Raw genomic sequence first — 27,427 nt, 5'->3', positions numbered from 1 at the left:
CCATATTTAGAAACCTTGACCTTAACGCTCCTCAGCTTTTGCAGGCATCTATCGATGCACAACCCACGCAGCTGAACCCTTTTAGCAGCAGAACTTGAGCTCTGGGAGGAGCGCTGGGTGCTATTACCACCAGCACCATCAAGCACACTATAATTTGTGCTCTGTATACCCATTTTGAAATGTGTCAGGAGATGTAGTGATTCAGGCTTTTTCATTTTGCTTGACAGCAGATTTAATATTTTCAGGTATTCAGGGTACCAACTTTCTCAACAAATTTTATTTTCTTGTTACTTGAGAGCTAAATTGGTTGACTTGCTGTCAGATAAAACAAATTTTTCTCTCTCTACCCTTTCTCATTTACATGGAATAACGAGTTGAGAAACAAAGAACAAACAGCACAATCAGAAGCATCATGGGGCATAAAGCCCGCGGGGATCTCAAAAAGGAAACCTGCCAACCGCAGGATGCTTCCTGCTACAGGTGAACTCACTGAGACATTCAGCGGAAGCCCTGACACTGCAAGAGCTGATCAGGAGTGGCTGAAAGCAACAAAAAACAAATGGCATTCCCCATAGATGGAACCTTTTATTTTACAACATGTGAAAAATGGATGCTGATAACATATCACCCAAAATTGCCCCTCTAGAAAGGATTTCATATGTTATATCCAGAATGAAAGATCACAGTGTCCCTGATGTGGATAGAAGTTCATGCCCAAGTTTTCTGGTAGTTTCTTATTGTCAATGGGGATACTTCCCCAGTCACAGCCCTTTGCCACAGTTAGGGAGGCTTGACAGACCCACAAGGAGGTGGTCAGGAAGGTCTAGTCCATGACTTGTTTTACTGCCTGAGTTCTGATACTGTCAGACACATTAAGTCTCCCATCACTTTCCAGAGACTGGTTTTCTACCAGGTAGACACTGGTACCATTTTGGTGGGTACAATTTTCATTCTTGTAATTAGTTGTGGGCATTACTAATTGCTTTTCTAATTACCTGCTCAAGAACGCCAATTATCTCTTTGCCCCCACAAAAGCACAGGCAATTGGCTAATTAGACCTTCAAGTAGGCAAGTAGAAATATAATTAGCCATTTGAGGGAACAATTAGTTGTTCCATCAATTTTGCACCCATAAAGGAAGCAAGCTTTGGTTTAATCTAGTTTAATTTAAAATGGGAAATGAAAATTGAACAGAACTTGAGGCCTTACAGAGAAAGATGAATGTTTTCAGAGGGAGGAAATGTGGAATATGTTGTCAGACAGGGAGAGATGTGCACCTTTTAGAATACACACCTGACTTAAAAATCAGTTCTCTAGGCAAGTTCAGAGTTGATTACGATAAGTCAGGTATTTCACCTAAGGTCAAAAGGAGGGATATTAAAACTCAATATTGACTCGGGGTGTATTCCCTTCATGGTGCTACTGAGAAACATAATTATTACACATAAATCCATGATTATAATATACATATGCACTAGTATATGTTGTTGTTAGGAGCATAGAATATCTCACATCTTTCAAAAGAAAATATTCCATACCAGTTTCCCAAGACTGCTGTGACAACCCAAACTTGGTGCCCTAATACTGTAGACATTTATTTTCCTCACAATTCTGGACACAGGGATTTGAGATCAGTGTCACTGGGCTGGAATGGAGAGGTCAGCAGAGCAGCACTCTCCAGAGCCTCCCAGGAACCAGCGGTTTCTTGCCTCTGGCAGTTTTTGGTGTTCCTTGGCTTGTGTGCACATTCCAGTCTCTGCCTCCATGGTCACATCACCATTTCTTCTATCTCTTACAAGGCTCCCTCTGCCTCTGCCTTGTAAAGACACCACTGATTACATTTCAAGTCAACCCAGCTAAGCTGGGATGATCGCCGATGTCACAATCTTTCAAGCAATCACATGTGCAAAGGCCCTCTTGCTGAACAAGGAAGCATTTCCAGGTTTCAGGGGTTAGGATACGATAGGACTTTGGGGGGATGAAGGGAGAAAAGAAATGTTCAACCAGCAAGAAAACTCACATGAAAGAGGAGCATGGAGCATATGTTCATTCAGAGCCTTAAGAAACAACTCTCCAACACACCTTACAACGCTCTGAGATGGAGTCTCTAGAGTGACATCCCTGGTCGTGAACTGCTATGAAGATAAGACAACTAGACTCTCAGAGGTGTGCTAGGAGAGGAGCTACCTGAAAACAGAGAAGGCCATTGTTTCGTAGGCTTAAAATGTATAAGACAGACATATTTTCTGTCAGGCAGGTAGAAAATAATATTCCTTGAATTTGCTGCATTGAGTGAAAATAATTAAAACTATGAGCATTAGTCTCGGTAGTCTGAATGGAAGAAGCTAAGCTGATATCGATGTTGCAAATCTCCATTCTCAAGAGTTTAGAAAGCACAATGGATTTACAGCCTTAGATACCATTCTTTTCTTAAAGAATGACCTTCAATTACAAACGAGGTACAAAACCATTGAATACAAAGACACTCCCCAAATCACTAGCAGCTTACGCATTGACTCTGCCACTGATTGATAAGTTAAAGGAACAAATCCCAGGCTGGGTAACCATGGCAGACCAAGTATTAAATATCAATTTACAGAATCAGTTATAGAAACTTGATGATTTCAACCTGAGCAAGTGATTAACTATGAACAAAACCAAAGATTATTATTTGACCACAGTTAGTGGCAGCAAATTAATACAATAAACTAAAAACAATATTTTACTATTTCTGACCTTACCTTGGCAAAATTCCCATCTCCAGACAAACATAATGTTCAGATTTCTCAAGATGTTGCCATGAGTCTATCTGTCAGTTTAAAGGTTTAACATTTAAGAAACACAGTTTTAAAAGAAATGGGGGATTAGAATGAAGACAGTAGGTCAAATGAATAAACTATCACCATAGCAACCTAATATAGTGTTGTCAACCTAAAAGAGGATCAGAGAAGCAGGTCTGTCAGAACTCATATGGGGTTGAATAGTGACCCTGCTCCAAAATTTGTGTCCAGAGTGTAACCTTTACACAAATGATTATTTAAGAGAAGATTATACTGAATTAGGTTGGGCCTTATACCCAATGATATCTTTCATTTTAAAGAGGCCATATGCAGACATGCGAAGAAGAGACCATCTGAGGACAAAGGCAGAGACAGGAGTGACCAAACCAAGCTAAGGAATGCTGAGAACTGCCAGGAGCCACCAGAAGGTGAGAAGAGGCAAGGATTCTTCCCCAGAGCCATCAGAGGGAACATGGCTGACACCTTGATTTCAGAATTCTGGCTTCCAGAACCATGAGAGCATAAATGTCTGTTATTTTAAGTCCCCTCATCTGTAGTAGTTACGGTAGCCCTAGGAAAATGACGCAGATGTTAGAACCTAGAAAGAACTTCTGCTATAACAAATACCTAAAAGTCTGCAAATGGCTTTGGAATGGGGTAAGGGGTAGAGATAGGAAGAGTTTGGGGGAACATCAAAAGCCCACATGCCCGGAAATGGCTATTAGTGGAAATATGGGTTTTAAAGGTGGTTCTGGTTCAGAAAGAAGTTAGGAGGGCTGCAGAGAAAGTGCCTGTCATCTTAGAAAATACATATGTTGTCAAGAACAGAATGTTCCAAGAAATATGAACATTAGAGGTGCCTCTGATGAAATCTCTGAAGAAAATTAGTGGCATGTTATTAGCAACTAGAGGAAAGAGAATACTTTTTTTAAAAAGTGACAGGGAAGTTAACTGCATTTTGTTCAATTGTGCTGGGTGGAAGGCAGTATATATAAGGGATGAACTTGGATGATCCACTGAGATTTCCAAGCAAAGTATGATTGCTGTGACCTGTTTCTTTCCACTCCTCCTGCTTATAATAAAATGCAAGCAGAAAGAAAGAAATGTAGTTACAAACTGCTAAACAAAAAGGTACAGGCACTTGATGATCTGGGAAACTCCCAGGCTATCTGAATTGTAAAAGATAAGAATGTGTGCTTTGGAGAGAACACAAAGGTTGTTGATGGACAACATTTTGTTGAAGAAATTTAGTATGTGACCAAGGATAAAAGCAATGCGTCTTCTCAGAAGATAGCAAACAGATGTGGAGTTATATGGGGAGGATCTTTGGGGAAGCCTCCTGGAGGATGGCAGACTTGTGAGTCACATGGAAGATCAGCAAGGTTTTTGAGAATTGTATGCTGACAGACACAACCAGCTTGAACTGAAAGGCACAAAGATGGAGGGAAAATGAAGGAAGAATGACTCTGAAGGTGGAGCCATGGCTGAGGAAACCAGAGAGGGTGGGAATGCCCAAGAGGGTCTCAAGATAGAACATCAAGCCCAAGAACATTATTCCCAGGCCTTGAAATCTAATGGAACTGGCTCTACCGGGTTCCAGACTGGCTTTGGGCCCATGATTGTGTCACTTCTTTCCCTCCCTCCCTTTTGTAATGGGGATGCCCATGCTATGCCTGACTCACCAACATATTTGGGAAGTGGAGAACTTGTTTCCTAGCTTCACAAATAGGCAGGTGGAGGGGAATTTTGACCTGGGATGGATCATACCCAGAGTCTTATGTAGAGCTGATTTAGATAATGAGGTTTGTAACTTTCTGAGTTCTTAGGTAAGAATTTGAACTTAGACTTAATACTGGAATGGGTTAAGACTCTGAGGGTTGCTGAGGTGGGACAAATATATTTTGCATGTAGGATAGACATGAATTTGGGGGATCTGAGGGAGACTGTTCTAAGTTGAATAGTGTTCACCCAAATTTCATGTCTAATCTTGGAATGTGTCCTTACCTAAAAGCGGCCCTTTGTAGATATAGTTAAACCGAGCTAAAACTGGACTAGGGTGGGTCAACGACTAGTATCTTTGTATGAATGTCCCGTGGAAACACACAAGGAAGAAGGCCATGTGAAGACTAAGGCAGAGACTAGAGTGATATGACAAAAGCTAAGGAATAACCATCACTGCCAGCAGCCAGAAGCAAGGAGAGAGGAATGGAATGGTTTCTCCCATAAAGCTTCCAGAAGGAACCAACCCTGTTGACATCCTAATGTTGGACTTCTGGCCTCCAGATATTGGAGAGGATAAATTTCTGTTGTTTTACATCCCCAAGTTTGTGGTAGTTTGTAGTGGCAGCTGTAGAAAACGAATACGGAACTCACCTTGCAACTGACACACCCTGCTCTCTTATCAACTACCATCTAGGACTCGGGCTGCAGGAAGTCTGTTCTGATTCCACCACTCTCTGCACTGTGCATGCCTTTTTCATGAGACTTGTTCTGCATCAACATTATCTCTTCTTATGGTATTTTCCAACAACAGTCTGTGGATTTGAAGGTAGAGCCCAAGTCTTTACCTATCTGTAGCCATAGCACCTCGGACTCTATCTGAAACAAAAATCTTAATCCTGTGAGATAACAGGCCCTATGTGTTGTGACTACATGAATAATACAAGTTTTTTTAAAATTTTACTATGCTACTTAAGGTGTATTATTTCAGTTTTACAATAAAGGAAACTAACATTCAGAGAAGTTAATCGCTTATTTAAGTACTCAAAAGCAGTAAGTAGCAAAGCTAGGTTTTTTTTCAATGTGGTTTTGATTCTGAAGTACTTCACACCTCCTTCTCATTAATATCTGAGCTAAGGGATTCCTGCTTATCATCTGTCAGTAATTGACTAACACAAATCAGGTAAAGAGTAACTACATTATGAGCCTAAATAAAATTATATTTGAATGTTAAAACCCAAAGGTTATCTCAATAATATCTTACATTTGTAGGTACTTTGCAATTTATACATATTTTAACATTTATTACCATAGTTAATAGTCACAACAAACTCTCAGGAATTACTGTTCTATTTTTCAAAATGAGCTGCTGAAGCAAATGGAGGTTAAATGGTATGTTCACAGTTATTTAGCAAGTAATTCTAAGGAATTTGAAGTTCTACCTCTGTCTCCAAATGTGAACTTTTATTAGATCACAACTGATCTCCATATCCCTATGGATCATTATCAGTCTAATTTAGAACTTGAAGAGTATTTATTTCTCTTTATTGCATGCCCTTACACACACTTAAATGTGTGTGCATGTTTAGTATAGTAGAGGCAATAGGAATCTATAGCTTCTGATTTTTCATCTTGTTCATAAACTACTGAGAAGAGATAACAGTTTACCATCACCTCTACATAGCCATTAGACTTCAGATGTACACAGTTAATTATATTCATCATCTGTTTCTAGGAGAAAATAAATCCATACTGTTAAAACCAACCAGATCACAAAGCACTTTTCATATCCTTAAAAGGAATATCTAATATTTGGAAACTTTAGTTATAAAAGGTTAATCATGTATACTATTCATAAAAATGCCTCTAATAAATACATTTGATCAATTAACATGCTAACACTTTTCAGAATCTTTCATCACTACCCTATTTTTAAAACTGTGTAGCAAAAAGATTTGCCCCAAGAGTAAACTCCTAGAAACGCTTTTATTAGTTATAATCATTTTCTTATGACTGCTGCTATGTTAAAAGCCAACATTCAAGACATTTCACTGCTAAGAGTTATTACTAACTTACAGTTTGAAAATCCAAAGGTCAGGGAGGTAAAGTGATTTTCCTAGAAGTCCTAATAGGGTGAGCAATAGAATCAGGAATATGATAGAAACCCAATTTCAACTTCTCAGCCCTTTCTCCTTCCAAGCGCTATAGGAAGAGCACAGTCCCCTTCACAAGTGGCCACCACAGTCAGGTGAAGTAAATCAGTTACTTAATAATCAGGTAAATGGAATCAGATGGCATAAGATGGTGACCTGCCAATTAGCAAGATGGCAAACTGTGATTACATCAACGTTTCCTCTTTTTTCATATAATTATTTTAACTGGAGCAAACTCAACATTAGGGATAAAATAATGTTAATTGAACCTAAAGGAGAGATAATTTTCCCTTGTTTGTTTCTTTGATCCAAATTTTAATATGGGCATTTAAAAAACATTCTTTGATGTGCCTACTACAAGTTTCTAAAGAGCTTGGTTAAATAAACCATGAAGTTGAGGTAGTTGAAGATGGTAAGATCTGCTAAAGATTTCATTGACAAATGTTTCCTGGGTCAAAAACATCCAGGCTCTGTAGCTTGTGGCCTCTTTACATACCATTTTGTATGTGTTAATATGAAGACACTTAAGCCCAGGGACTTGCAGTTCTGTTTTCAAAAGGAAAGTAATATTAACTCTTTATTTAACTTTTTCTGGGTTTATGGATCATTGTTTGGCCCAAATATCCTGAATTATCTAAATATATTCATGGAGCTACAGGGATTGTACTCTAGGGTACAAAGGCAACAGAATGAAAAACACTGAGTGAGAGATGGTAGGGGAGTTAACAGTAACTACCCCAACTAGATTTGAGCCAGTGGTGAAAGACTATTACTTTTTATTTGTTCTGGTTTTGGTGGTGATGGTGGTAGGTTGTTATTGAGATTCTCTCTCTCTCTCTCTCTCTCTCTCTCTCTCACACACACACACACACACACACACACACACACACAGGCACAAACAGAGAGAAAACTACAAAAAAACTTAAATATATAGCTTGATAAATTTTCAAGAGGTGAGCAGACCTATGTACTAAACATTTCCATCATCCCAGAAACTTCCTTAGTTAACACAGGTTGGTTTTGTCTGCTGTCTAACTTTTTTTTTTCTTTTTTTCTTTTTTTTTTTTTTTGTGGTGCTGGGGATTGAACCCAGGGCCTTGTGCATGCGAGGCAAGCACTCTACCAACTGAGCTACATCCCCAGCACCTGCTGTCTAACTTTATGTAAGCGGGATACTCTTTAGAGTTTGACTTGCACAACATTATGCCTGAGGGGTACACCCCTACGATTGCCTGTAGTTGTGATTTGTTCTCTCTGGTATTCCATTATGTGAATACACTACAATTTATTCTTATCCTGACTGACTTTTGGCTATCATACACAATGCTGCCACGAACAATCTTGTGTATAATTTTGGTGAGCATTTGTATTAATTTCTGTTGAGCTTACATCTAGGAGGGGGATTGCTTTGTCAACTGGAAGGTATATGTTTAGTTTTTGAATATATGGATAGTTTTTCAAAATGGTTGGACCAATTTACACTCCCAAAGCAAGGGCAGCATATGAGTGTAAGTTATTTTATATCCTTGTTGGTATTGGCTGTCTTTAATTTAGCCATTCTTGTGAATGTGTGATGGTGCTGAATTGTGGTCTGGATTTGTTCTTCCCTGAAGACTGAAGAAATTGAGCACCTTTATAGGTGTATGGATATCTTCTTTGTGAAAAGTCTCTTCTTCATTAAAACAACTCCAAACTGTTTGAACTAACACATTTTTATGATAAAATCTTGAAACTGAGTTGTATACAGTTTTCTTCTCCAGATATCCTTGACCTTTGACATTGTTACAAATATTTTAGAAGTTTGTTAATATCTACAAAAAAATACTGTTAGGTTTTTTATTTGGATTATTACTGAATCTATTTTCAGCTTGCAGAAAATTTAAAAAATCATTATAATACTGAGTCTTCTGATTCTTGCACATGGTATATTCCTCCATTTCATAGAGTATCTTTGATTCTCTTAGTGATGTTTTTAGTTTTCAGCAGAGACCTTCGTGCACTTTTTGTGTTGTATTTATTCCTCTGTACTTGAAGGTTCTGATGTTATTATGAATGGTAAAACCTAAATCACATATTGTTATTGTTTGTCTGCCATCTGTTTCATTCTAAAATCATAGCAGATTAGACTTAAGGCCTCTAAAGGTCCCTTAGAGGCCCAAAGAAAATATCTAGCAAATAAACATATTTTGGATATATGTTCTAAGGCTAGAGCCCTGGATTGGCAGATGAAAACATGCTCAAGGGGTTAATCTTTGATGAGCCCCAAGCTTTGCCACTGTAATAAGTTACTTGCTCTCTGAATCTTAAATTTCTCATCTATAATATAGGAATAATGTGGTTACTAGACATAATGCTGTAAAGTACAGTTGCCATTGATGTGTAATAAATGGCAATAATCTCATTATTATCATTATTTGGATTCTATGGACAGTACTTTTTAAATACAATGTGCTAATCATTCTAATTAATCCTTTTTGGATACTTCCTCAATCCTATATTCTTAAATAATATCATCAAACATCACATTCTCAGCTATTTATTATTATGTATAATTTATTCCTTGACTGCTTCCCTAAAATTCAAAGAGTTCTGAAGTCATTAACAACAAAACTCATACCAGGCAATTACAAATAAGGCCTGAAAAAAGCAGTCCATGTCCACACAGGCAAAGCAGGTTGATTGTTTTACCAAGAGTTTAAGCTGAGATGGTTAATGCACTTGATCATTAAACACAGTCCTGAAATTCCAAGCTAGCAAGATTGAAAGGTATCTTCACTGCTAGATAGGGGAAACATTTTCCCAGGCCACGTATGTGTATAACAATGAGTTTAACACTAGTTGTAGAACTATGTTGACATTTTCTATGTGTTTCGTACTAATCCCGAAGGAAGGCTAGGGAAGAACATTACTCATTACCCTGCGAATCATTCGGAGTACTTCCTTGGGAAGTGAAGTTCTAATGTAGTCAATGTAAACTATTTTCTGATATTTAAATTTATCTGGTGCAAGTAATTAATTCAGTTGCAGTGATAGAATTTAGGAAAAAAAAAAAAAGAATCCATTTGCAATCTTCTTAATACTTAGCTTTCAAGTACCAATGATCGTGTACTTTGGCAGGAGCTGAAAGGAAGGCAATTCAAGCTCTGGGCAGGTGGCTCCTGACTGTAACATTGAGTGCTGTTTGGCTTGGGATCATGTGCTATACAGATATGTGGGTGATACTGTAGATATTCGATTACAAACAGCAACTCCCAAGAGGTGAGAAACATTTCGATAGCTTTGGTTGCCACCTGTAAGCAGCTGACTCCCTACCCCAGACCGGGTGCTCTGACTTCTCAGCTGAGCTACGTCCACTCTTACATTTCCAACGTTGGCCATTACCATTTGGCCAGCCCTGTAGTAACTCATGTTTAACTGAACTCATTTCCAAACCTGCTTTTACATCTTCCTGATTTCCGAGTCCATGAAAAGCACCCTCAAACCTCCAGGTGCTAAGCTGGACTTGGGGAGCCTTCTTTCAATGCTTCCACCTCTATGCAGTGGCCTAACACGGTGGGACCCGTATGATGGTGGGGGCAGGGGCAACAACTGCACTGGATGTGGGTAACAAGGGGCACTCTCTGGAGAATTTAAGAACAATAATAAAACTGACTAAATACCTGTCTGCTTTTTATAATTCCCAGGTGTTGGCCATTCTAAACAAAGCCAGTCTCCTACTGTAGCATGCTTTGGTAGGCTCTGCTTTCCTCTTGTTCTTTACAGGAAGTTAATATTATCCTGTGAAATAGTTCTGTCAGTGATGGCCCTGGTTCAGGTCCCCATTATCTTTGGTTGTTTTGACTCTAGATTTTTCTTCCTCCAATTCATCCTACACAAGCTACCAGATTAAAAATGAATAACAAAAAAGTTCTGAGCATTTCGTTCCTTAGCTCATAACAGTTTAATGGCTCCCTATTGCCAGTAGAATAAAGCTCAAGACATTAAGGCCGGTATTCAAAGTCCTGGTGGTCTGACCCAAGCTCCCTCTCCACCACCCTCCTCTCCATCCAAGCCACCAACCATACCGCTGTCAAGAACCACAGACTGTTTTGTGCGCACGTTTCACTTTGGTGCCCTGGTTCACTCTTTTCCTTCTTCTCACTCTTTCACTGCATCTGCAGCCACATTCTACTGATTCTCCTTTATAGATGCCTGGGTGTTTCCTCCTGCAGGGATACTTACCCTATCTTGTGTATCAACTGCAAGAACACTCACTTTGCTGAACTTACCTAGCATTTTACCTAGTGTACATGTCATTCGCCATTTTATGACTTGTCTATTGCAGGTTCCCCTTAGCTTTTCTAGTAAGAGTGTAAGCTTCAGCTAGGCTGGCGTACTTGACATCTGAGAGATCACTCTTGTTACTGTTACTGGTAAGCCCCTTAAACTCAGGCTGAATGCCATTCATAGTAGCCCTTAGCACCTATCCTGGGGCTTTTTTTGAACACAAACTAAATGACTACTTCTTGAAATGAGGAAGGGCATAATATTTAACCACAATTCTTAGCTGATTAAAGCTAAATATTCTGTTCTCATTCTTCCCTCCTGTCCACAATTCTCAAAGAAAATCCTGCCCTGGAACATTATCCTCTGTTCAATTGTGTTTTGCCTTCCACCAAAACCACGCGTTCCCAGTAAGTTTCTTTCATATTTCAAAGGGCTTAAATAGGCATAGAATGCTCCAGAATGTTCATTTCAAGGCCATTGTGATTTTTTTTCCTCTTCTGAACTTTCGGCTCATATTATCTGTATTATTCATTTTATTCTTAATCATTTACTTCTTTGTTGCATGTTTTATATTTTTAACTCATGTATTGTTCTTTTTTCCCAAGGGCTGGGTAGTTCTTCCTAACCACACTGAAAGTCTTTTGTGGGCGAGTGCCTTGTATTAAGCTTCATTTTTTTCTTACACAGCAGTGAACAAGGGTTATTTTTTTGTTGAATGAACTGTTTTGTTGAAAACAGCACGTTCAGCTGGAATTTTATACTGGATATCTTTTTCTTTTCTTGGTAGTAAACTAAAGTTAAATTTAAATTTGGTAAAATTAATCTCAAAATACATAAAATATCATGGAATTTATATCAATTAATTTTCATTAGTGCTATAGAATTATTACTGAAATTGGAAACCTATGATAGAAAATACAGTATTTGCTTAGCAAGAACTTCATGATATAACAATTATAGTCACAATTCTTATACTGAAATTAATAGTGTTAGAGGGAGTTTTTAAAGGAAAGGAAAATATATAATTTAATTTCATTCCATTACTGTTCAACATTCACACTAGTGTCAATTGAGATCACTTACATTTTTTGGAAGTTTACTAGTTGTCAAACACCTCATGTTTGCTTAAATCCTTCATCTACACTATGTGGTAGGTATCATTACATTCCTTTCATAGATGACAAAATGAGAGCTTATTGATTTAAATTAACTTGACCAGGATCTCATAACTAGCATGTGGAAGAACAGGAACTCAGCTTCAGTGTGTCTGACTTCACTACCGGAAAAGGGCGGCTCCCCTTTTCTAGTGACAAATGTCTTCCAGCATTTCATTATGAAAATGTTCAAGCATGCAGAAAGACTGGAAGAATTGTCTAGTAATCACTATCTACCTGGCACCTCAATTCTACAATTCTTAATGTCTTGCTACATTTGCTTTTGTAACAACTTCACTATTTAATAGATATGTTCATTTACTCATTTATCATTTCATCTCTTTTTGAGATATTCCAAAGTAAGTCAAAGGTATCAGTACATTTCATCCATGAAACCTTCACTGTGTACTACTAATCCATGTTCATGCTTATTTGTTCTGAGGAGAATTTCCACTTGATCAGACAGTACTTTTCTTGAGTACATAGACTTTCAAACATTTTTTGGAAACCCTTTTATTGTGTGTGGCAATTCAAATGTTCCAACTTTGTCTACAGTACCTTTAAAAAATCATACATCTATGTGATGAAGAATGTGATGTGAAAGTTCTGGTTCTCATTTTCTTTAAATGAGGGAAGCATCTGTTGCCTAGGACAATTTTAAGCTAGTGGCCCATATTTGAAAATTATTGCTCCTTTATGTTGTTTTTCCCTAGTTTCTTTGATATAAACATATATATATATATATATGTGATATACATATGTGTGTGTGTTTGCACACACACACACACACACACACACAAAGAAAATAAAGTCAATGATATCATGATGTCTCCTTGGGATAGTTGTAAGTCAAGAATTCAAATAACAATGATCCACATTTTGAATGTTCTAATATTTTTGGCTATTATGATAATGTGCACATTATCCCTTACACCTACCCATAATACAGTGATAACTTATTCGCTTATTTACATCTGCCAGCAATGCCACATTTGTGCTGATATTGACCTCCTAAGGTTGCCAGAGCACTGTCTTTAGGATTTCGTGATAGTGTTGGGATGACAAGATTGAGCCGCATTCCTCTTTAGTGTTGGTTCCTACCAGAAACTGCTTCTGTAGTGTCTGTCACTTTTGTACTGATAACTGTGGAGGAGTTGTGAGAGATATATTTTTCTACAATGTCCCTATGAGTTTTATTTATCAGAGCTCCCAGATAACTGACCTGCCCAGGGTTCGGGCTCTAGCCCTAGTGCCTGCTGGGAGGGGGGACTTCCCAATTGCCATGCTCACTAAAGACTCCAGTGGGGAAATCCTTCATCACTTCTTCCATGAAATGGGCCACAGGGGGCAACTGCATCTGTGTGGCTGATTAGCATAGATTAGAGCATCCTGGGACTGGTCACTGCATCCACCTGCTTTCTATGCTAAGTTCTGGTTATTTCAGCAAAAATCCTAGAAGAAAAAGTTCTCATTTTGAGTATAAACTCTCAGTGGCTAGAGGGCCTCCATCAGACCCAACAGGGATGCTCACTGAAGTGTAGAACCCTACTGAGGATCAGACAACACCTTAGAGGAGGTGAGGCTGGAAAGTCATCATTTTAACAGGCCATTCCCTGGGGATTCTAATGCACATTAAGACTTGAGCGTCCACGGGTTTAAAGCAGCAGCAGGCTACTTCTAGAGAGAAAAAAGGTAAACCTCAGTCATATTATAGCAAAAATACAACAAAAAATGACTTGATGGTTAAATCTCATTAGAATAAAATCCAGAGTTTAACTAAGCTGTTCAGAAATGTTTAAATTTTGTTCTAAATGAATTTCCCATGAAATCTATGGGAAGTGACTCCAATGACTTGTAGTGAATTTCTTTCCCTACTATAAAAGTGCTTTTAATCACACATTAGGAAAAAAAAAAACACACTTTCAAACCTATTTAATTTGTGTTATATTGCTTTTTTAATTAAAAAAATTATAGGAGTATACTCCTATAATCCCAGTGACTCAGGAGGCTAAGGCAGGAGGATCACAAGTTTGAGGCCAGCCTCAGTAACTTAGGTTCCAAGCTACTTAGCAAGACCCTGTTGCAAAAAAGAAAAAAGGACTGGGGCTATTGCTCTCTGATAAAGTGCCCTGGGTTCAGTTCATTGTACTTAAAAACAAAACAAAACAAAAATGTTTAGTAGATTGCTGAGATGTTTCAATAAACATTTTAGTAGATTATGAGATGAAAAGGACAAGAGTCCTATGTATAAGATATTCTGTTTGATCATAAGAGAAAAGATAATGTAATCCTTTCTTATCTGTAATGCAAACAGAATCTACCCGGGTACCTTCATTAAGAATGAATGTTCAATCAATGAACAAGTCTTTAAGCATCTACTCTGTTTGACACAGTGCTAGACACTAGAGACATCTGTAGAGAAATTAATTTTTACCAATCTTTCAGAATGTGGTCTATTTAGAGAGGTGAGATGTGGATGGAAAGAAATATATTTTATAAGAAATATCTGAAAAATATAAAATGAAGAAATCTCTGTGTTTCCTGAGTGGTACAGAAAAATATGGGAAATGGAGAAAGAAATACCAACTGTAATTGGAATGGTTCTACAAAAAATTGAATGTCTTTGATATTAAGTAGAATTTTTAGGAGATTAAGGAAACATTGAAGACTGAGATTAGCAAGAGCATGCACAGAGGCGCAACCAGGTTTAATGTGTTTAAGAACAGAGGCTTGGCCTGGAGTTGTGGAGGGAGATCAAGCTGAAAAGTGAGTACTGTCTGCCTTTAAAGGCATTTAAATGCCAGGCTAAGGAATTAGAACTTCAGTAGGTTCCGGTCAGCCCTTCGAGAGATCTGGATTAAGAGAATGATTGAACAGCATGATCAAATGGCATTTATATCCCTGGGAAGATATATCTAGATGGAAGAAACCTCTATTTAGAGAAGTTGTTTTCCTAGGACAGTACAATGGTATCCTAATTATCCTAACTATCCATTGGTGGACTTACTCCAAGTCAGCATTTGAATTCATCTTGAATCTACCAAAAACAAAAAAACAAAAAATAACGAAAACAACAACAAAACAAAATCCATAAGATTATTTGACAGCTGCATATTATTAAGGTTTCTTCACTCTTCACCAGGTCACACTCTTTCAGGAAGGCCAAATGGCACTTGTGTGGTGACATATATCTAGTTATAGCTTCTCCGTGTTGAGATCAATATGTACCTTATATAATTGGAGGCAAAGGTCTACTTTAAAGTAGAAACTGAGCTTGGTGCTGAATTTACTTGCTAGATAACATACTACTTATTCTTGAACTATCTCATTGATTTTGAAGATGTGTTATCTTGCATTATGAGTAAGCTGGCCAGCTGAGTAGATGGTGACACCACTTACTTGCTGTGCCACCAAGCAAGCAGGCAGCCTGTACTACTGTTTACTAGAGTTGCTTCAGTAAAACAGTATTTGCCTTTTCTGTAGATTCACTTTCTCTTTAAACACTTTCCCTTAAACAAATTATTGTACTAACTTCTTCAGATTTCTTACGTATTTTGAAGTCCATATAGCACACTTGTCCTTTTAAGCTCAAACATTTTAACTTCATGCTTTGTTTTTGGGCTTTGGTTTCATGTTTACTTTGTTATATTGAACTATAACTGGAAGGCTATAAAATCCTAAAAAAGATTCAATTTGGAAGAATGATCCAATACCATAAAAAAGCAGTTACTAGATAAACATTTTCTGATTGAAGAGAAAATACTGTTTCCTAAAGTCAAAGGAATCTATATACTAGACTTTGGTATACAACAAATTGAATTTTTAAAATGAATATAGTTTTACTTAGGTGTTTTCTTTAACAAAGATAAAAGAATAAAACTATTTTTTAAAATCCACCCAGGTATTGAAAAGCTGATTCAACATTTTAAAAACGGAACTATTTGAAATCACATGCCAGCAAATTGCCAAGCTAAGGGGGAGGCAAACATTTCATAAGTATGCACTTAGCATTGTGCTAGACATAATGAAATTACTCAATACATATGACTTAAAAAATGGGGTTTTTAATGTTCAACCCTGACCAAAACCAGGATTTATCATTTTTTTCTATGGTGTACTATTAAAAATTAAAACAGCTGATCACTTGAAACTTCAATGTCTTATGACTCTGAGTCAATAGCATAAAAACACCATTCTTTCTGTTGTTGCCCGTGGGATGGGGTCAGGAGGAAGAAAAGACAGAGGTAACGTTAAAACGATGACATCATTTCCTCCAAACTAGTCCAGTAAATGATTCGGAAGAAGACTTGTCAGTGATAACTGATCTTAAAAAAAAAAAGAGTAAGCAAGGGAGAGAATCCTGGAGCCTTTTGTCCGTGGCAGGATTAATGATATACTAATTATAATGAGTGTGTGAACAAAAGAAAAAGAAAGAAAACTTAATAGAGGACCAAAAGCATCCTCCTGTCAGGCTGGACTAGAGGCAAAATGTGCTAGGAAGAAAATCAGTATCACCTTGCACAGAAACACACTCAACTTGAGTTGGCACGTGGAGCCTCTTCTATCCAGAGGTGCTTTTTATAGCACAGGTGACCCAGACTCCTATAGGCCTAAGTCCCGTTTCTGGGGGGACACCTTGTCCTAAAGGACCTCTAGCTTTCAGTCCCAGGTGTCACCTACACACATCCTAACCCTGACCTGGAGCTGGGCAATGGCTGGCTGTGCTAGGATGAGTGCTGGTTTGGAAGCTCCGAGAGCAGTCCCTGGCCTTCTGCACCTGGATGGCTCAGGAGTGAGCAACAGTAAATGAGGAGCCATCTTTCTTTCAGGCTTGAGGGTAAGGGGGTGGAATCCAAACATAAAAAGATGGGGGGGACCCAATCTCATGATTCACACAGAAATCTGATAAGTAAGAAGAACGATAGAAAAAAGCTAAATTTAGAGATTTCCAATGCTCCACACTAAACTAAAAAAAGTTTAGGTCCAAATTTTTGATATTAGTATTGAGGGTTCAGAAGTCGAAATATTTCAGTAATCTTTAAGGAAACACTTTCATTAACCAAATTTAGAATTCACCATTTCCACCCCTGCAATCAATAAAATGAGGACTGACTTCATGGGCAATTGTGCAGACCCTGGTCTTAGAAGGACCCCAAGCTTGGCTGAAGTCTCTGCTGAAATTCTTGAAATTCTCCATCTTGATGATCTTAATACTTTTTTAATAGAGAGCCCTATCTTTACATTTTGCACTACAGATTATGTAGCCAGAACTCTATAAAATTCATTGTGGCTAGGTTATATCCTATTGATTAAAAAATAAGTATTAAACAAAAATGGAGGGTTGGCTAGGTTAAGCCATTTTGTGATTTCTTTTGAGCACTTCAGTTTGTGTGTGTGTGTGTGTGTGTGTGTGTGTGTGTGTGTGTGTGTGTGTTTCCATAGCTTGGGATCAAACCCAGGGCCCTGCTAAGAAAGAACTCTACCACTGAGTTGCACCCCCAACCTCTGCACCTCACTTTTCTAATGCTTGATCTCCCCAAAGCAATTTCCTTGTGTTGCCTCTGTACTGAGTTTAGATAAGAAAGTACCTCATGCAGGAAGATTTTAAACCCTCTGGAGATGTGAATTTTAAAGGTAACCGATGAGCAAGCCTGATGAAGAAATCTAAAAGGAATGAATTGCTAATGGTGGACATTTAGGAGAAACTTTTTGGTAATGGATTTTTCTTCATCTTTCCTGTATACACAATGCTCACTGGACTTACTCTTAATGCTTGAGCTGAGCAATATTAAAAAGCCATTCAGCCTGTGCTTGCTCCCTACTTTGATTTCCTTTTCATAGCAAAGAAAAGTTCCTCTTTTTCTGCTTCCCCACAATAGTTTTCTTTACTGAATTGTCTCTAATGTTCTTTGCTAGGTCTCTTTATAAAGGGTGGCAAGAAAACGTTGTCTCCCCAGTCAAATACAATTGAAACTGCCTATTGGCTGTGGTTGATTTTTTTACCTTAAGTCACTAGCCACAATTTCCAAAACAATTTCCCTTTATTCCCTTTTACACCACCCCCAAACCTCTCCTCTCCTAGCATTATGAATCTCAATGCAGCTGAATCATGCAGGTCTGATTTAGCCTGCAAAAATGTCAGTCAAAGCAAGCAAGATGTACTCTTTGGCCTTGAGTGCTCTAAGCTGCTATGAATCACAGGTTTAGTTTTTGCCAAATGAAAAGCAATTTCACTTGCAAAAAATATCTGTGGAGATACTCATGGCTTTTAGCTCATAGGGAAAACATACTAAAATTGTCCAGGGAAAAGGAGATTTATACATCTATATATAAATTATATGTGAATGTATATGTGAATTTATGTTTAGTATCATATGGATTTATGTATGTATTTATGTGTATATATAACCTGTCTTTTATGAAATTAGAAAGAGTCAGCATTTACTGCATTTGCTTTCAATTAAAATCTTTTTTTTTTCTGAGCTTCATCAAACAGGTGTTAACCAGTAGACTAATAAATTGCCTCTTCAAATGGACCATATCAATGAGTTAGATACTTAATAAGGTTCAACTTTTTGTAAGCGAGCAATCCAGCAAGACCAAGGAAGAATCTGGGTAATTAGGTGCCGAAATACTGAGCAACATATTTCCTTTAATTCCTACTTATGCACAAGGAATAGTAAAACAATGCCATTGTAAGTACAGTAATCAATTATTTTGGGATTCATGTTCTTGGGAAAGAAGGATTTTACAAAAATTGTTAACCTTATTTATTACCTTGGAATCCAAATGCCACAAAACACAAGCTTTGTTCTGTTAGTATGTGCTTCATCTCCAGCCTCACAACATCTGTAATGGTCAGGAGCTTCCATTTCTTAGGAGGACTGTCTATCCTGACTTGTAAAGTGCAGCTTCAGACACGTTCGATATGTTCTGTCTTCACTAGCCTTCAGCTAATGGGAGACTGCTCTAAACAATGGTTATCTAGTACAGTGGCAGCCCCATTAAGCTGTCTGAAAGATCTCATCTTATTTTTTTCTTTTTTTTTTATCAAAGATTGTTCTTGTTATGAACAATTTTTGTGGTGTAGAAAAGAATTGTGAAGGAGTAAGCATTTCGGATAACATTTCAGATCCAGCTATTATAGTAAAATTGAGCATCCCAATCAAGTCATTGAGCTTCTGAACTGATTTACTACATCTATGATCTTTTATGTTTTTAACTCGTTGGAAAAGACAGAAAACTGTAACTGATTTCTCTCCTGGAAATATTCTTCAGGAAGGAAAGCACAGAGGAGAGAAAGAGTAAAACTAGTATATTAGATTCACAACCTGCTGAAAACACAATAAAAAGGGCATTTTCTAAAAATGCTGAGAGCAGATGCAACCTAAAAGGATTAGGAATCCGGTGAATGCTAGTCTTGGTTGTACCAATAACCCTGGGAAAGTTGCTTACCCCTGGTTGCTCTGGAATTGCATTGTCTGTAAGATGGGATGGATGTTTCTTATCACAATGATAGCATAACATATTTGATGAATAACGATAAGCCTTTTGTGTTATTAACTGCATGCTACAATTTCTGTAAGACCTGGCTTCCTAAAAAAAGAGTTCTCTATTTTGTAAGATTTGAATTTCATATTTTTTTGATGAATCATTTTTAAAACACTTCATTTTGAAATGGATAGAAACTTTAAAGGGGGACACATGTTTTTAAAGCACTTGCCTTGCAAATCCAGGATATAATGAAAAAAATATCCATCAATTAATGGGGGGGGGGAGGGAAGAATGAAGAAACTGGAGGAAAGTGAGGAGTGGGGAGGGGATGTGGGGGTGGGAAGGACGGTGGAATGAGATGGACATTATGACCCTATTTACATGTATGAACTACTCTACTGGTGTGACTGCACCATGTTCAGCCAGAGGAAGGAGAAGTTGTGCTCTATTTGTGTACAATGTGTCAAAATGCATTTTAATGTCATCTATAACTAATTAAATTTTTAATAAAAAATAAATAAAAAGAAAATAAGATGAACAATATAAATAAATTATAACTTATTTCCAGTGGTTTTATGCTAACTCACCAATGGATGTCCCAAGAAAGACCTAAAACTTTTTTCTCAAGATTTTGAAGCTATCTATTTTAAATGTGAATATTTTTCTGTGGACTACAGCTTATTTTTAAAATACCAGAGTTTGTTTTATTGATTTCAAATATGTAATTTTCTCAGTTTCAATTATTGCATGTGTGAATAATAGATGTTTAATTTATAATTTGTTGGAAGATCTATACCTCAATATGCTTTTAACACACACTGATTTGAAGAGGACTGATATTTATTTTGAATAAGTTTAAACAGTTAACTTTCTCACTGATCTGTTAAAGCTGTTTTCCTTTCCTTTGGAAAAACAGTTTAGAAAATATTGAGTATATAAAAATCAGACAATTCTATATTATTGATTGCATATCTTTGTGTTCTACTGCCATATTCAAGTTATATCTAATTTTCCTTGCTTAAACGTGCCATTTTTGCCTTCAGCATCATTTTGAATAGCCACAATGAACTTTATGAGATTTGGGCTTAAAATAGCAGTTTAATGTAAACATTGCTATCAATATGTTTGTTAGCTGGCATAAATTTCCCCGGAAATTTTTAGTTTAAAAAAGACACAAAATCTTCACAGTAGTATAACCTAGATTCAGCTGAAACTTTCAGAATTTTGTAGGTCCTTTTTAAGAAAAAGAATGTAAAATTAAGAATGCAACATTAACTACCAGTTTGGAAGTGGCCTGTACAAATGAGGTGCTTTTGGGCTTAAGCTAATTAGTGTCAGTCAATCCACTCCTTGGATAGTACTTTTCAGACCTGTCCGTATTGTTCAAACATACACACAAGGAAATCTGGACCCCTGACACTCAGTTTAGTAGTAAAAATCAGAGTAATCATAACTACTGCTTGCCGAATGCTTATGGTATGCCCTATGTCCTTGATATGTAGGATTTTATTCACTTCTTAGCACCAAACTATGATGAGGTTGCAGTTACTTATCCCGGGGTTATTGATGAGGAAACTGAGTTCAGACAGTTTGCCCAATCAGCCTACCATCAGGTGAGGACTTGGAATGTGAGGACAGGTATGATTAACTCCAAAGTCATGATATTCTGTCCCTAGTCATCTTCTCAAAACAGCAGGGACCATTACTGTGTGTCTGAGCACCATGTGCCAGGCCCCATGGTAAATAATTAAATCTCTTAACTACTACAATATAGTCATGTTACAGATGAGATGAGACTCATGCATCTGTTTGTCCCCTTAAATATACTGAAAGAGTAATTTATGAAATTCCTTAATTACTCTCTTTATAACTCTGAAGCCACAGTATTGTTGACATCTGTATAAATTTCAGCTACAATTATTTTGGAACTGCAAATAGACACTATTTAGCAACATAATTTTAGGTTTGATTCATTTTGGGAACAAATAGGGATTAACAGGCATTTCAAGGAAATCTGTATAGTTTCAGGAGGGTCTGGCCTTCATATGTTACTTTTATAATTTTGAAACTGAAAAGATCAGTGTAAATGTTCCTGGTTGAATAAATTATTTATTTCTTTTACTTGCTTTGGAAATTTTCTCCTGAAAATGTTGACAATGTGCCATTTTGGTTAATTTCTTTCTTATAGTCTTCATCTAATTTAATGGTGACAAGTCATTAATAAATAATTGTTTATTTGTCTGTATTTTTTACTTAAAATAAAGTTTTAATTTGTTCATTAGTAAGAAAATAAAAGATGAAAATTGACTTTTAAAGATACAGAACTTAATAATAAAGGTCATTTATAGAACAACTGTCTTCTGCAGAAAACAAAGTACTTTATGTTTTCTTGCTAATTCTTGTAGAAACATTATAAATGTTTGAGTTTAAATGTAATAGAATAGAATAATATCATTCCATTAATTTCAAAGTTAAATGAAAAAATATATATTAAAATAAAAAGGGCTAAATTAACAAATTACAATCTTCCTTTAAAATGCAGCACAGGATTAATAAAAAGTCACTTGACAATGTCAGGTGAAATGAAAGAGATACTCACTGTTGACAAGCAAAAAACTAATAGGTCCTATTTTCTTTTAACCAAGGGAACAGTCAGTGGAGGTGTGAGTGGTCAAAAAAATGGAATTTGCTCCTTGAAATAAGAAAATGTAATTAGATTTAAAAGACATAAAAATTACACTGCGATTGGATAGGGCCTTGATGTTGTTTCTTCTTAATCCTAAAGTAATATAAATTAGTGGATTGACAAAGCATAAAACAGCAACTGCCAAGGCAAGCAAGACAAAGAGGTTTAAATATCTTGAAAGAGCAGAAAGGATATACAATATTAGTAGTATTAAAAATGGCCACTACTTAGCTCTGATGATTTCTAGGTCTTAGTTCTATTCATAACAGCATCTAGCAACATATATGTTGTTATTCCCTACATATGGAGACATGGGTTTAAAGAGATTAGGTAATTTATAACATCATGGAACCAGAAACAGGACATAAATCATGGGCTTTGCAGAAAATGAATAAGAAACATTTGATATTCGAGCAATCAGTAAATCAATTATTGAATATATATCTTTAGCATCTTACCACCATGAAACTCATAAACTTGGTTAGGAAAGAAAATAAAGTATTTAAAATATCCATGAAAGTGTTTAAGGCACTCGGCATCAAAACTGTGAGACCAAATTCCATGGAGAATTAGAATCGTCATGGGATTGTACCATAGTAACTAACAAAAACCTCCTCAGGTGATTCTGATGTGCAGCCAACATTGCGATCCACCATGACACATCAACTGAAATTGGCCAGGAAGAGTGAGGTAAGTGGTAAGAGATCAGAGAGAGTTGAGATATCAAGAAAGAGAGCATGTGGACTAATGCAAATGATGTGGATCTTGAAAGAAAGTGCTGGCTGATGGGCAAGGGAACAAATAAAGAAAATTCTAGGAAGGAGAACATCATGAACCAGAGCAAAGGTACAAGAATGAGTCTGGTGCAGAGTCAGAACACACTGACGAGGGTAATGAGCAGTGCTGAGAAAAACACTTTGGGTTTGATGGGGCAGCCAACAGAGGATGCTTGTGGCTCAGAGTGGGAGGGAGGGACCAGAGAAGACTGCAGGAAGTCTGGTTCTGGTGCCCAGGGTTCATGTGACAGGGAGCACAAGCTCGCAGATGACTGCAGAGTTCTTACCCTCGTGACTAGGTTAATGAATGGTATTGAAAAAACCAGGCTGCTGGGAGGGAGAGGCATTTTGGGGGGATCTAATGATGCTTATTTAATGTACATCAAATGAATGGATGAGTGATGAATCTACCTGGAATATGGAATATTATGTTGGAATGCATAATATTCTGAAGATCAAAAAATTTATAAAGCTTAGATATTTTATGAAGGGAACTGTACTGTAATGATTTAAGGCTGTAGAGTTGAAGCTATGGTAAGGGTATAAAATGCCTGTGTTTAATAAATAAGTGAGTGAAAACAGTTTGAAATGATTGCCGAGGCACTGAGAAGGGAGAAACTCTCGGGATGCTATGAGTCATGAGATACAGAGAGGGTCATAAAACCTTCATGATAATTATCATAAGCCCTTGCAATTGTGAGAGGCTTTGCAGTCTAAAAAATAATTCTTACAATAACTCAGTGATGTAGAGAGAGCAAATGTTATTATCCACAATTTTCAGATGAGTAAATTGCAGCTCAGAGTTTATGTGACTTCCCCAAGGTAACACAACTAGTAATTAGGAGGACCTGCACTTAAATTCAAGTCTTTTGACTCCGAATTTTGTTCATTCATCAAGGCCAATTTATCTGATTCTATAGAATATTTGGCCCATGAATGCATAATGACCTAAAGAAACAATTTACAAAGCTTAGGTATTATAAAAATGGAAAATAAGAGCAAAAACACCTTTCTTCCCAGTCAATTGTGGATTTCATATCTTCACTCTATGCTTTTCCTTCTACAATGGAAAACCAAACTGACACTCATCACTTCATGTACAAGGCTGGGATTTGTTATAGAAAACAAATGCTTCTGTTTTGTAGCAAACAAAAGTTCTAACCAAATGTGAATCCATATGCAAGTTAAAACTATGAGATACTACTTGTCACCGTCAGATTTCAAAGAGCAAACTGCTAAAACATGGTATTTGCAAGGCTATGGGGGAAAAGTCACCATCCTAATTGTTGGTAGGGACCTAAAGTAGTATATAACATTTATAGCAGCGCTTCTTAACAGGACATTTAGTAATCTCTGGAGACATTTCTATTTGTCACAACTGGGGATATTAGTAGCATCTGGTGGTGAGAGATCAGAGATGCTGCAAAACAGCCCACAGTGCATGTTCCTCCTCAACAAAGAATGATCAGGCTCAAAATGTCAGTAGTTTCAACGATGAGTCACTCTGCTCTATAAAGATCAATCTGATAACATCTGTCAAAATTACAAATGCATAGTTCTCTTGAACCAGCAATTTCACATCTATCATTTTCCCTGGATATAGTTTTATCTGTGCAAAATTCATTCAATTAACAAATATTCATTAAGCATTTATTCTAGGAGCTGGGATAACAATAGGAAACAAACCAAAGAAAAATCTCTGCCTTGTGGAGCTAACATGCTAGTACAGGGAGGAGTGGGTATTGTAAATTAAACAAATAAGGAAAATAAATAGTGTAATAGATGATGATAAGACTTTACAGAGGAGGAAAAGGTTAAAACTGTTCTGTCCCACTGTGCCAGATGTGAATACATAAAATTTAAATAAAACACATAATATAATTATATGAATATATAATATGAAAATATAGTTACACATAATATTATTATGGAATAGAATTATGATAGAATAAAATAATTAGGATGTAATAATATTGATATTGACTAATATAATGATATATATAAATTCCAAATTATGATTTCAAATCCATTTTAATGCTCCTGTGTTGATTTCATTGAAATATTTGCAGAATTGAAAACTTGGGATTTAATGGGATTATAATAAGAAGAGATGGAGAAGAGTATTACTATAGCATAGTTTTAAATAGCTGAAGGCTGGAAAAAGTCTATTGTATATCAGTGGAGGACTAGTTAAATATAGTTATGTGGAATACTATGCAACTATTAAAGTGAGGTAATACCCTACACAAAAATTAACTCAAAAAGAATCACAGACCTAAGTGAAAACAAAAGTCTATGGAACTCCTAGAAGATAACAGAGGGAAAAATTCTAGGTGACAGTGTTAGTCAGCTTTTTGTCACTGTGACCAAAATATCTGACCAGAGAAACTTATTAGAGGAAGACATGTTTCTTCTAATATATGGTTTCATAGGTTCGGTCCATGGCCAGCCTGCTCCATTGCTCTGGGTCCTGAGGTGAAGCAGAACATCATGGTGGAAGGATGTGAGAGGAAATCTGCTCAGCTTATGTCAGCCAGAAAACAGAGAGTGCAAGGACCAGGATCAAGATATACAATTCCCAAGGGCATGTCCCAGTGACCTACTTTCTTCAGTCACATGCTATCTGTCTATAGATGCCACCTGATATAGTAGTCCTTTCAAATTGTTAAGAAATAAAATAGATCAATCTACTGGTTAGTTTATAGCTCTCATGATAGAATCATTTAACCTCTGAACATTCCTGAATTATCTAATATGAGCTTTGGGGGGACACCTCTTATCATCATAACAGTGACCTATGGTGATGACTTTTTAGATATGGCACCAAAGGCATGATCCATGAAAGTGATATATTGAACTTCATTAAAATTAAAAACCTTGTGAGTGATAATGTCAAGAGAATGAGAAGATGAGTCACAGATGAGAAGAAAATTTATGCAAAAGAAGTTATCCAAAACACATGATGAATTTTTAAAACTCAACAATAAGAAAATAACAGACCGAAGTCCTTAATGGACACCACACCAGAGAAGATATGCAAATGAAAGAGGAATGTATAAAAAGATGCTTCACATCACGTCATCAGGGAAATGAAATGAAAACAAGAACCACCTACACATCTGTTAGAGTGACCAAAACCCCAAACACCAATAACCAAACGCTGGCAAGGATGCAGAGCAACAGGAACTCTATTCATTGCTGGTGTGAATGCAAAATGGTATGGCCACTTTTAAAGAGAGTTGGGCAGCTTCTTAACAAAGCTAAGCAACACTTACTGTATGACCTAGGACCTGCACTCCTTGGTATCTCTCCAAGGGAGCTGAAAATTATGCCTGCAAAAAGATGTGCATAACTCATGGAGATGTGGAAACAACCAAGATACCCTTCAATTTGTGAATGGATAAACTAGTTATTCAGATAGTGGAATATTATGCAGTATTAAAAAGAGATGAACTGCCAAACCACAAGACATGGAAGGAATTAAAATGCATATTACTACATGGAAGAAGCCAGTCTGAAAAATGCTACATACTATTATAGGAGACATACTAATATTTGTTTCCAATTATATGACATTCTAAGAAAGGAAAAACTATGGAGACAGTAAAAAGACAAGTTGTTGCCAAGGATTGGTGGGTACAGTGGCAATGAAGTCAGAAAGCAGGATTTTTAGGACAGTGGTCACACACTGCAGGACTGGTCGATACAAGCCATTTATAGATTTGTCCAAATCCCTAAAATGTTCAAGATGAAGAGTGAACCCTACTATAATCTATGGACCCCAGCAGGTTCATCACCAGTAACAAATGTAGCACTCTGGTGGGATTGTTGGTAACTGGGGAGGCTATGCATGAGTAGGAGAGGGGATGTATACAGAATCTCTGTGCCTTCCTCTCAATTTTGCTATGAACCTAAACCTTCTCTAAGAATAGTCCTTGCCAGGGTGTGAACAGGGTAGAAGCAAGGAAAATGGACATGATCAACACAAGATACATGCCTGTGTAGAAAAGTCACAGTGAATCCTATGGATTTGCACAAAGTACCATGTGGATGATTTCAATGCAAAAAGTTTTTTTTATAAATGCAGTAGTTTTATAAGTGCTGAAATGGAATTACTCAGCAAGGTGAAGAACACTGTACAGGCCCATAATTGGAAATCACGTGTTGACTGAATTAAAGAATTAGTGAATGAAAAAACCATCTGTTTCCTCTGATTTCTTCCCTGACCTAAGTTGTAGCCTCCTAACATCCTTTTCTGCCTTCTGTCTTTCCTTCAAATCTATTCCCCATACTATTGCCAGAGGGCTTGATCCAAAACACATAGAACTGTGCTGGAAATCTCCAGTTTCCCACTCTCCACAGGACCAGGGTCTTTGTGACCATCCCCTTACTCATCTCTG

The 27,427-nt window shown here is 37.0% G+C and overlaps 1 protein-coding gene and 1 non-coding gene across 2 annotated transcripts in view; both read right to left on the bottom strand.

Moving 5' to 3' along the window:
• The window catches only part of Atrnl1 (attractin like 1), a 723,769-nt gene that overhangs the window by 143,324 nt on the left and 553,018 nt on the right, over positions 1 to 27,427 (bottom strand). The window lies entirely within an intron of this gene.
• On the bottom strand, positions 7,720 to 7,793 carry Trnaa-cgc (transfer RNA alanine (anticodon CGC)). Its single transcript has one exon. It is a non-coding gene; the product is annotated as a tRNA-Ala (tRNA).

This window comes from Sciurus carolinensis, chromosome 5, assembly GCF_902686445.1.
Source record: "Sciurus carolinensis chromosome 5, mSciCar1.2, whole genome shotgun sequence".
In the NCBI taxonomy this organism is placed as follows: domain Eukaryota; kingdom Metazoa; phylum Chordata; class Mammalia; order Rodentia; family Sciuridae; genus Sciurus; species Sciurus carolinensis.
This window is presented reverse-complemented; position numbering and strand designations above follow the sequence as displayed.